Below are 9,392 nucleotides of genomic sequence, written 5' to 3'. Positions count from 1 at the left end.
CTGCAAAATGTCGGGTCCGTCGCACCCAAAGCGAGTATCATACCCCTAGACCAACGGACCATGTATTTTACTGGAAAATGCATTTTAGTCTTTATAGTGTCTGTCCTCTTTAAAGATTATAAAAAATCTAATTTCCAGCTCTCATTTGTTTTGGAATTCTGTATATAGTCTGCTCTGTTTTATGCTAGAAACATATCCTAATTCCTAACCAGTGTAACCAGGGTAACCAGGCTAACTCTAGGTTTTTTTACTGTATTTACCGTATGCGCTTCCCGTTTGAAGTAAAAAATGCCATATTTATTCAAATTATTAAGGTGTTGAAATAAAGATAGTGCTTTTCACCCATTGTAAAGATCGATAACTTCAAAATACTACTGGAAAGATGACAAAAAGTTTAATGTGTTTTCCCTACGGCAGTTAAGAGTCGTGGTGTTTACGTTAGCGCAGTTAATTCAACATTCTCATTTGAGGTATACAGGGTTTCATTATCTGTTAATATCACTAAAATGCTACTAATTGTGAAGGTGCGTGATATAATTCCTGAAACTCAACCAACGTAGAAGACCAGAGGACCAGATCATTCTTTAAAACAATTTCTATACTATTGAACAGTCAGTAAGTAACGTTAATCATTTTATAAACTATTTGTTACCAACAGTGGATTTTGTTAATTCATAAATATAACAGTGCTGCTGGTTAATCCAGGAGGACAGTGTCGTTTTGTAATTTAATTAGTCAAATAATTTCCATGTTTACATCTGCGCAGATTTTTCAAACGTAATCACGTGGGAAACGGAGGGTTACGTTGCTCACCATTTCCACAGTTCACATTGCCGTTTGTTTATTTGTCTAAATTGCTATGAATTGTTTACGTATTTAATTTAATTACTGGTATTCAAGCCAAAGCTGCCAAACTATTGAATCACATCATTCATTAACATATGTTATAGATGATCTTTTTGTTACCGCAAATTTAGCACGGGGTGTTATAAAAATTGAACGCAATGTGTTGGCAAGAATGAAAAACTCTTCTGAACTTAAATCTTAACGCAAATGCACAGAAGAACGTACAAACGATGCGGTGACTAAAACCAGCACCATATTCTGACGGCGCGCGTCGGGAAAATTTTCCTCCGCCAATGATATAAATGCGGTGGAAGCAAGGCCTTAAATAAGCGGTCTTTCGAACTACAACCATGCTCGATTTGTTTACTTTCTGTTAGGCCTAATACCCCCTTTTAAACACCCCCATATATCTCTCTCCCGCCACTTTGTTTCTCGTGTTATCTCGGAAAAATCCATGAGAAATAAGATAACGGAACCAAAAAACCTTTATTGCTGCGCTTTCTTTAAAATTAGTAAATAATTTTCGGACAAAAAAGAGTCAAGCAACTTTTGTGAATGAACGAAAGAAGCGTCGTCTGCCACTTTATCCGTTTCCCGCCTTTCTGATAGAGCGGCATTCCCGGGCCGGCTTTATGACACTTCAGTAATTCAGATCAGATCTGTTCATAAGATTAGCGCTTTCTACATATGAGACTCTGAACTGCGTTAATTCAAAGTGGGACAGCTATTCAGTAGTTTAAATAAGCTCAAAACAGGCTTTAATAGTTACAAAACATACCAACTATTAAGTACTTATTATAGTTGGTTCCAATTTTAGTTGGAATGTACTATAATTAGGCTTACAAAACTAAATAAACATTTTGTAAAAATAAAATAATTATCACAGAATAAAGTCAAACAAAAAATAACCTGAGTAAATGCCTGACACTCTTATAACAATAATTAATAACTGTACTAATTATAATATAATTACATTTTTAAGGCTTAAATATTCTTTAATATTAAGATTTCTTAATAATTAGTGTATATAAACTCTAAAGATTATTTTTCTTACTTCTTTGACTAAAAAAATCTAATAGGAGTTTTTTTTCATGGCCCAAATGGTTGTTATCTATATCTATATAAATCAAAGTCCTGACTGACTGACTGACTGACTGACTGATAATCAACGCCCAGCCCAAACAGCTTGCCCTAGAAGGCTGAAAATTTGCAGGAACGTTACTCATATGTAGTAGGCGCGTACTAAGAAAGATTTTTCCAATCCGACGCCATCTTAAAAAATGGAGCCCAGAAATGTAAAAACTCTTCTCTATGCAACAAAGTCCACACGTTTCAACCGATTTCACAAATATTTAGTACACTGGTTTGCTTTAACCTAAAGACGGACTGAATGGTCTTTCGGGTTCGATTTTTCGCCATCTTTTAAAATGGCGCCCAGAAATGTAAGAAAAATATTCTCTATGCAATAAAGTCCGCACGTTTCAACCGATTTCACAAATATTTAGTACAATGGTTTCCTTTAACCTATAGATGGGCTGAAAGGTCTTTTGGGTTCGATTTGTTGCCATCTTTTTAAATGGCGGCCAAAAACTTAAAAACACTTCATTATGGAATAATGTCCGCGTGAAAAGTAATAAAAAATATCCCGACGGGCTGACGGACTGTGCCGAGTGCCTTCGCTCCTAGGGTGCTACAAAAATATTAGTCATCAGTAAAATCTACACATTCTTTATATCATTTTAGATGGAAGTTCTTATTACACGCGAGCGACGCCGCGGGTAACGGCTAGTTATGAAATATTTCCAAAAGTTCTGCTGTCTTATCTTTTGATGTGCCTATTAAAAAGGCATGAATATAAATTTTTGTCATAAAACTCTCAACACTTTCTTATCAAAACATCTCTTGAGTGTTGAGTAATTAATTACTTAATCAAGATCAATTCCTTTTAACCAAGATGAAAGATCCCCAATTTTTAATTCTCCTCTCCTTGTTGACAGCCCCTCCTTCTAATTCGTCCTTTTCTAGCAAAATATCAGCAGCTTTAATGCATGATGAATATGCTCCATGGACGGTGGAATAGAATGTGGAATGTGTAGCTTCACCAGAAAATAATAAAACAGACTGTTCGAGAAATTTTAATTTTGAAACTCTAGACTTATGCAAGAGTAGCAGACAACAGGTGGCCGCCATTTCGGGATTGAGTAAAAATTAACCCTTACTTTATGATGGTAAGGGTCAACATAGACTGGTTTCTCCAACATTTCAATTTCTTTTTGAGATCCTCTCAAACCAATAGACGTGTAAGATCCTTGTGTGTAAGGGTAAATAATTAAAAAAAATTATGATAAATATTTCTTAAGCCTTAACAATGGTATATAAGGATCTCTTAAGAACTTCCTTAAAGCATTGGTGCAAATTTCCCCTATTTCATCTTCACTTAATGTTTTTGCATACTCAGCTTCATCACCGGAAAGCCACGCGACTAATATTGTATCACTAATTTTTCTAAATGAGTAAATTTTCCGGAACCAATTTTCCTTAATGTCCGCCCTAGGTTCAGCCAGGGAGGAGAGACTTGAGAGGGAGTGTTAAAGTGAATAGGCGCGTTCTTTCGCTTCATGGCTAAAATCGTCTCTCTCTGGCGCTGACTCAGGGACTCATGGCGGTGTCCGCGCGCATGCGTCAAATTTAAAAACCGGCTTTGAACTAGAACTAGTCGTGCTTGAATTTCTGCCATGGTTAACTATAAGAAGTGTTGTTTTTTAATTGTTCAAGTAACCCTAAGTATTTAACAAGACCCGACATGGTAAATTTCGTTTTCAAACCCTTTTCCAAACCAAAAACAAAGCTTGAAATTTATTGAAAGTGAAAAGAAGCTAATGGAAATCGGTCTTCCACTAGCTAATATCCATCTTTTACATTTTTCTATCTGGGTTTTTGGCTTTGGAAACGCGTGGAAGGATATTCCTTTCATACATTTTTAAGCGAATACCTTGAATCATTGCTACAACCGTTACAAAAACAATTTGGCATTTTTATTAAGCCTCGGTTTCCTCCCAACAGACGTTGATTGTTGGTTTAATAGAGTGAGTGGGGTAACAGTCGATAGAAGCGGAAGCTGGCGGCAGAGAGAATTTTTAAATTCTCTTTGCTGGCGGTAGTAAACGACGTCTCTCGCGCCTGCGCGTTAGCTAAAATTGTGGAACGGAGATAAAAAATTCCTACCCCCACTTTCTTTCCCATTTGCCACTGTATGACGGTTTTTTAGCATTAGATCAAAATTCCTCTAGCGTTCCTTACTCCCTGGTTCAGCCTGGTTCCATAAAGTAACTATCTTTGATATATTTGGATTTAAAAAAGGTCTGTCAAACTCTTAAAAAATATTGTTAACGGAGCCAAAACACAACTTTTTAATACTATCTAGTTTGTAACCTGCGGCCGTATTCCGCAGAAACGTTAAGCTCCTCCTTCTGCCCTTGGCTCGCTGGTTGGACCGTCAACCAATGCCCTTGGCCTTTTAATTGGCTACGTCTACCGATGACGTTACATGCCTTGGCTCAGTGATTGGTGAAAATTCCGCGCAGACTCAGATGTAAACTATCAAATTATACACCAAATTCAAAATGTTTTTTCATAAACTGACAAATGAGTTACCGGTTAAACACCGGTTTTACTGGTTGCTTCGGTAACGCTTTGTGCTGAACGCACTTACAGCAGACGACATTTCAAAACTTTCTATCAACCTCCCGTCGTTGATCAACGTGTCGAGTACAGTGGTGAGTGTAATTTATGAAGGATTAATTAATTTATGAAGTATTCAACTAAACTCTTTAATTTTCCCCGTTAAAAATCCGATTTAAATAAAAACACACCATTTAATTTATTTCTTTTATTATTTATTACTTATTCAGATTGTGTGGCAACTGTCGATCGCACTATAGAAGGCACTGCAGTAAATAGGTGAGCGGGCTGATCGCCCGTGGTAACTGAATGGTTAAAGCCTTATTTGAGCAATTAGCATGACCGAAATCGCAAAAGCTACTCCATGATTCGTTCATGCTCTTGTGGCAATAACAATTTCGCACTTACTATATTTTAATGGAATGGTGTGTTGATGAGCGAGATACACCCATACCCTTTAATCAATATTTATCCTTTCCTCTCTCAGGCGAGGTATATCTTCCAACTGCTGACGAAAAAGCTTATCCAGAGACTGAGTGTCAAGCCATTTGCGCCTCGCGACTAACACTGGAAGTCGCGGATCACCCGCTTAGCGCTTTACAACTACAAATCGACATAACTTATAAAACATAACCAGTAACCATATTTACACCTTCCCAATGAACAGTTACTTGAAAAGTAAGCATTTCAGTATGCAGCAATTGGTATAATCACCCCTTTGTTTCTCTCAATATGAATATGGTAAATCTGAAATAGGTCTAATGAATGACAATAGAATAGTTAAGTTATATTTAAAATAGGTATGTGGTCATGAAGACTTCGGAGGATGTAAATTGCAATCATGCAACAGAAAAAAGCAACGAACTCTTGACAGTCAGAAATATGTAAAATTTAATACACGTGGAAAATAAATTGCCGAATTTTTGGGTTTGAGAGAGTATCGGGACTGATTGGGTGCTGGCATGTTGGTTATAAATAATGACATCTTGAGTACAGGCTAGACATTATCAACATAATTCTACTGTGAACAGATTAGAAACATGCCATTAACGGTTTTAAAGCATTAAAGGCAATAACAGACTTTTTCTTCTTTTTTAAAACCCTCTCCGGCTCCACTTAGCGCTATGAGGATGACAAGCACTATCCACACAGGCTCACAACCCCTTTTAATAACAGTCAATGATAACAAAAATCCAAATAATTTAAATAATGTTATGAAGTCTATCTAATAAATTATTCAATGCATGCATATAACCCATGCAATAAATTTCATTGGCTTATTAAATGAAGCGTCTACTAAATTACAATATAAGTTAACAGTAAACTAACACGTATGCGAGAAATAAATCATAAAATACACGTAAATAGCGCATGTAAGAAATTAAATGGATTTAACGCGAAAAAATAACTATTTATAATGAGAGAATGAAAAAAGTACGTGTCAAATTAGATATTAAAGAAACTTTGGTGAAAATGAATTAATAGAATATCTACAATGAGTACTATAAAGTCACAAAGGAGAATACAATAATCAGAGAGAGTTCATGCTGTCATGAAGAAAGTGCATGCCAAATTGAGCATTGAAAATAATCGAAATACAGGGAGACGTTATTCAAACAACCTATCATAGCATTTAGAAAATTATCTACAGTAAAGTAGAACATGCTTCGCTTGAGCATGTCTTCAAAAAACAAAACTAGTCATTATTTTCAGGCTGCAATTTGTCACTTCGGTCAGGATGTTGGCTTGAATACTCTCGGTTTCCAGTCTAAACCTTTTATTTTTAAACCTTAGATTTTCGTATTCATTCCTAGCCCTTTCATTTTTAGTCATTATTTGCCAAACAGACGCAAACATGAGTAGGGCATCCAAACATGCATGAGCGGAAGCTATGAGCGTTTCTTGGTTTTCTTACTAGGCAGCGACTAAGCTATAAGAAAGTTTAGTCCATTTATAAATGAAACAATAAAGGAAGGTCATGCATGCAGAAACAATAAAGGAAGGTCATGCATGCAGAAACAATAAAGGAAGGTCATGCATGCAGAAACAATAAAGGAAGGTCATGCATGCAGAAACAATAAAGGAAGGTCAAGCATGCAGAAACAATAGCAAGGAATTATGGAAAGTAGAACAATGAAATGTTGAAGTGAAGAATAATATTAAAAGGACACCGCAGTAAACGTTAATGGTTAACTGACTTTGCAGCAACCCTCTATCTCAAAAAAATGTCCAAATGAAATTTTCAGAAGGTGGACTATTATACCCTACGTCGAATAGAAACCATTCTTATGACCATTTCTGTGTTCTTCAGTGGAATTGGATGAGCACCATGTTCATGGAAAGCAGAAGGCTCTTTGAGGAATCTTCAGCACAAACTGGAGGAAGGCTATTCAAGAAGCTTGCACCCACCTGCAACAAAAAATAATGTTAATAACATGGTTAATACATTACGAGAACTTACAAAATCTGCAATACGCAGAGCTTCACGTAACAAGTGGAATATTGTTGAGGAATGCCTTTCATTGTCACCTCGGGAAAGGGTTCTCTGTTGGCGGTGGACATCATTTACCTGCTTTGTGATATGTTATCACATCTTTGTCCTCTCTTGGGCGTGTCACTGATGACCAACAAGGGTACAACCTTCAACTCATAGAGGGAATGTGGCGCCTTTTCAGTTTTTTTAAACTGTTTCATTATGTATAATTCAATAAAATAACTACAAATAAATCTTACCAATGTTAGAACATATAAATGTAATTACAACTTCAAAAGTTGAAGATAAATTACACAGGAATGAAAAAATTACTGTTTCACCATTACCAATATAACTACTGACACAAAAATCTCTGTGCCCTTCACGTTACGCTTAGGTAGTTGTGGTTCGATGTTATCAAAGTAACAACATGGAAACAGGGAAAGATTTGACGTTTAATACTTAATTCAGCAATTACAATTGGTTTTTAATTTTTTTATACAAATATGTCAAGCACATTATTTACGTGAAAATATATAACTTACTCAACATTAAACGATGTTACCTTAACAAGCGGCTGTCTCAAATACGTTGACGTCATTTAAAATTAAAAAAGAGCAGACGGCACGAAATTACTATTCAGTTCATATGATAGGTGGCGTTAATAGCTTAAACGTTTCGGGTGAAAGGTTGCAGCACTGACCTTGGCGACAAATTTACACTGTACACTGACCTTACACCGAAATTTGGTTCAACTTGAAACTCAAACTGAACTGAATTCAAAGGCGTATTTTTGCCAGTTGAACCTCCAATCACTGAGCCAAGGCATGGAACGTCATCGGTAGACGTAGCCAATGAAAAGGCCAAGGGCAGTGGTTGACGGTCCAACCAGCGAGCCAAGGGCAGAAGGAGGAGCTTAACTTTTCTGCAGAATACGGCCGCTGATCTAGGTTTCCGAGTACCTTGGCCTCAACCTCCGGCTCGGTTTCCTGCCCCTCCTGCTACCCAGAAATGGTGCCCAGTGTTGGATTTAGACGAGGAAGATAAGTTCCGTTGGGAACGCTTTGGACGAATGGGGTGGACCCCGAAATTACCTCCAAAAATACTAATTCCAGTGAAGGTTGAAGGGGCGAAACACCCTCTTGTTTGGAATACCATAGTCTGCAAACGATGCAGAAAAAATGGCCATCATGACGTGTCGGATTGCCCGGGAGGGCGTAGTAAAGAGTCTATTGCCCGTCGGGAAGCCCGAAGACTTGCTCGGTTAGAGAAAAAACATTCGTCTAATTGAAAAAAAAAGGAAATCTTGTGATAAATATGTGCCTTACCCCTGCTAAATTGTTAATGGTTCCTCGGGGTAATCTTTTTTTTCTCTCTTTTTTCATTTTGTTAAGCGTTCCTAAAGAGGGGGGATGTAACATGGCTGCCAGATTCCTGGAGTTTCTACTCCTTGGATCTGGCAGGGTGTTATGCCTCCATGTTACATACTCCTCCTCTTCAAAACACCCCTGTGATTTTTAGAAAAAACAGTCTCTAGTCAGATCTTGGACTGAGCGGTTTTCTTTATTTTGATATACTGTAAAGTGTACGGTTAAGTTGGGTTTATCCCGTTTACTTTATATTAATAAAGTCTTAGAAGATTAGTCTTCTAATTTTGGATATTTTAAGTAAGTTGTCTTTAATTCTTTTTATGGCCCTCGGGAGCTTTCTCTCTTAGTTAAATTATTCTACGGAGGGTTACAGTATATTCGACCTAATGTTGTACATTTCTTTTCCATTAGTGGTTAGCTTCTCAACCTTTCTCAAACCACTTACGGCGTTATTCTAAGCCATTTTTTGATTTTAGAACAGCCATGTTTAAAACCGAAATGGTGGTATATTCTACCATTAAGTGTTGTTCAAAGAACCTTTTTTAAACCTAGAACACTGTTGGAAAAAAAGGGGTTCACTTGAAATCTTTTGGGGACACTTCAAAATTTCCCCGTTTTAAAACTCCGCTAAACCCCACGACTCCTTATTCAAACCGGTCGGGTTTTCATTCAAACCCCCACGTGTTCTTATTCTACCCCCCCCCCACGTGTTCTTATTCTACCCCCCACGTGTTCTAATTCTAACCCCCCCACGTGTTCTTATTCTAACCCCCCCCCCACGTGTTCTTATTCTAACCCCCCCCACGTGTTCTTATTCTAACCCCCCCCCCACGTGTTCTTATTCTAACCCCCCCCCCACGTGTTCTTATTCTAACCCCCCCCCCACGAGTTCTTATTCTACCCCCCCCCACGAGTTCTTATTCTAACCCTTCCACGTGTTCTTATTCTAACCCCCCACGTGTTCTTATTCTAACCCCCCCACGTGTTCTTATTCTAACCCCCCCCCACGTGTTCTTATTCTA

This window comes from Phalangium opilio, unplaced genomic scaffold, assembly GCF_054372755.1.
Source record: "Phalangium opilio isolate 3A_F unplaced genomic scaffold, DU_Popi_V2 ptg000200l_1, whole genome shotgun sequence".
Taxonomy (NCBI): domain Eukaryota; kingdom Metazoa; phylum Arthropoda; class Arachnida; order Opiliones; family Phalangiidae; genus Phalangium; species Phalangium opilio.
Note: the sequence above shows the minus strand (reverse complement) of the source record.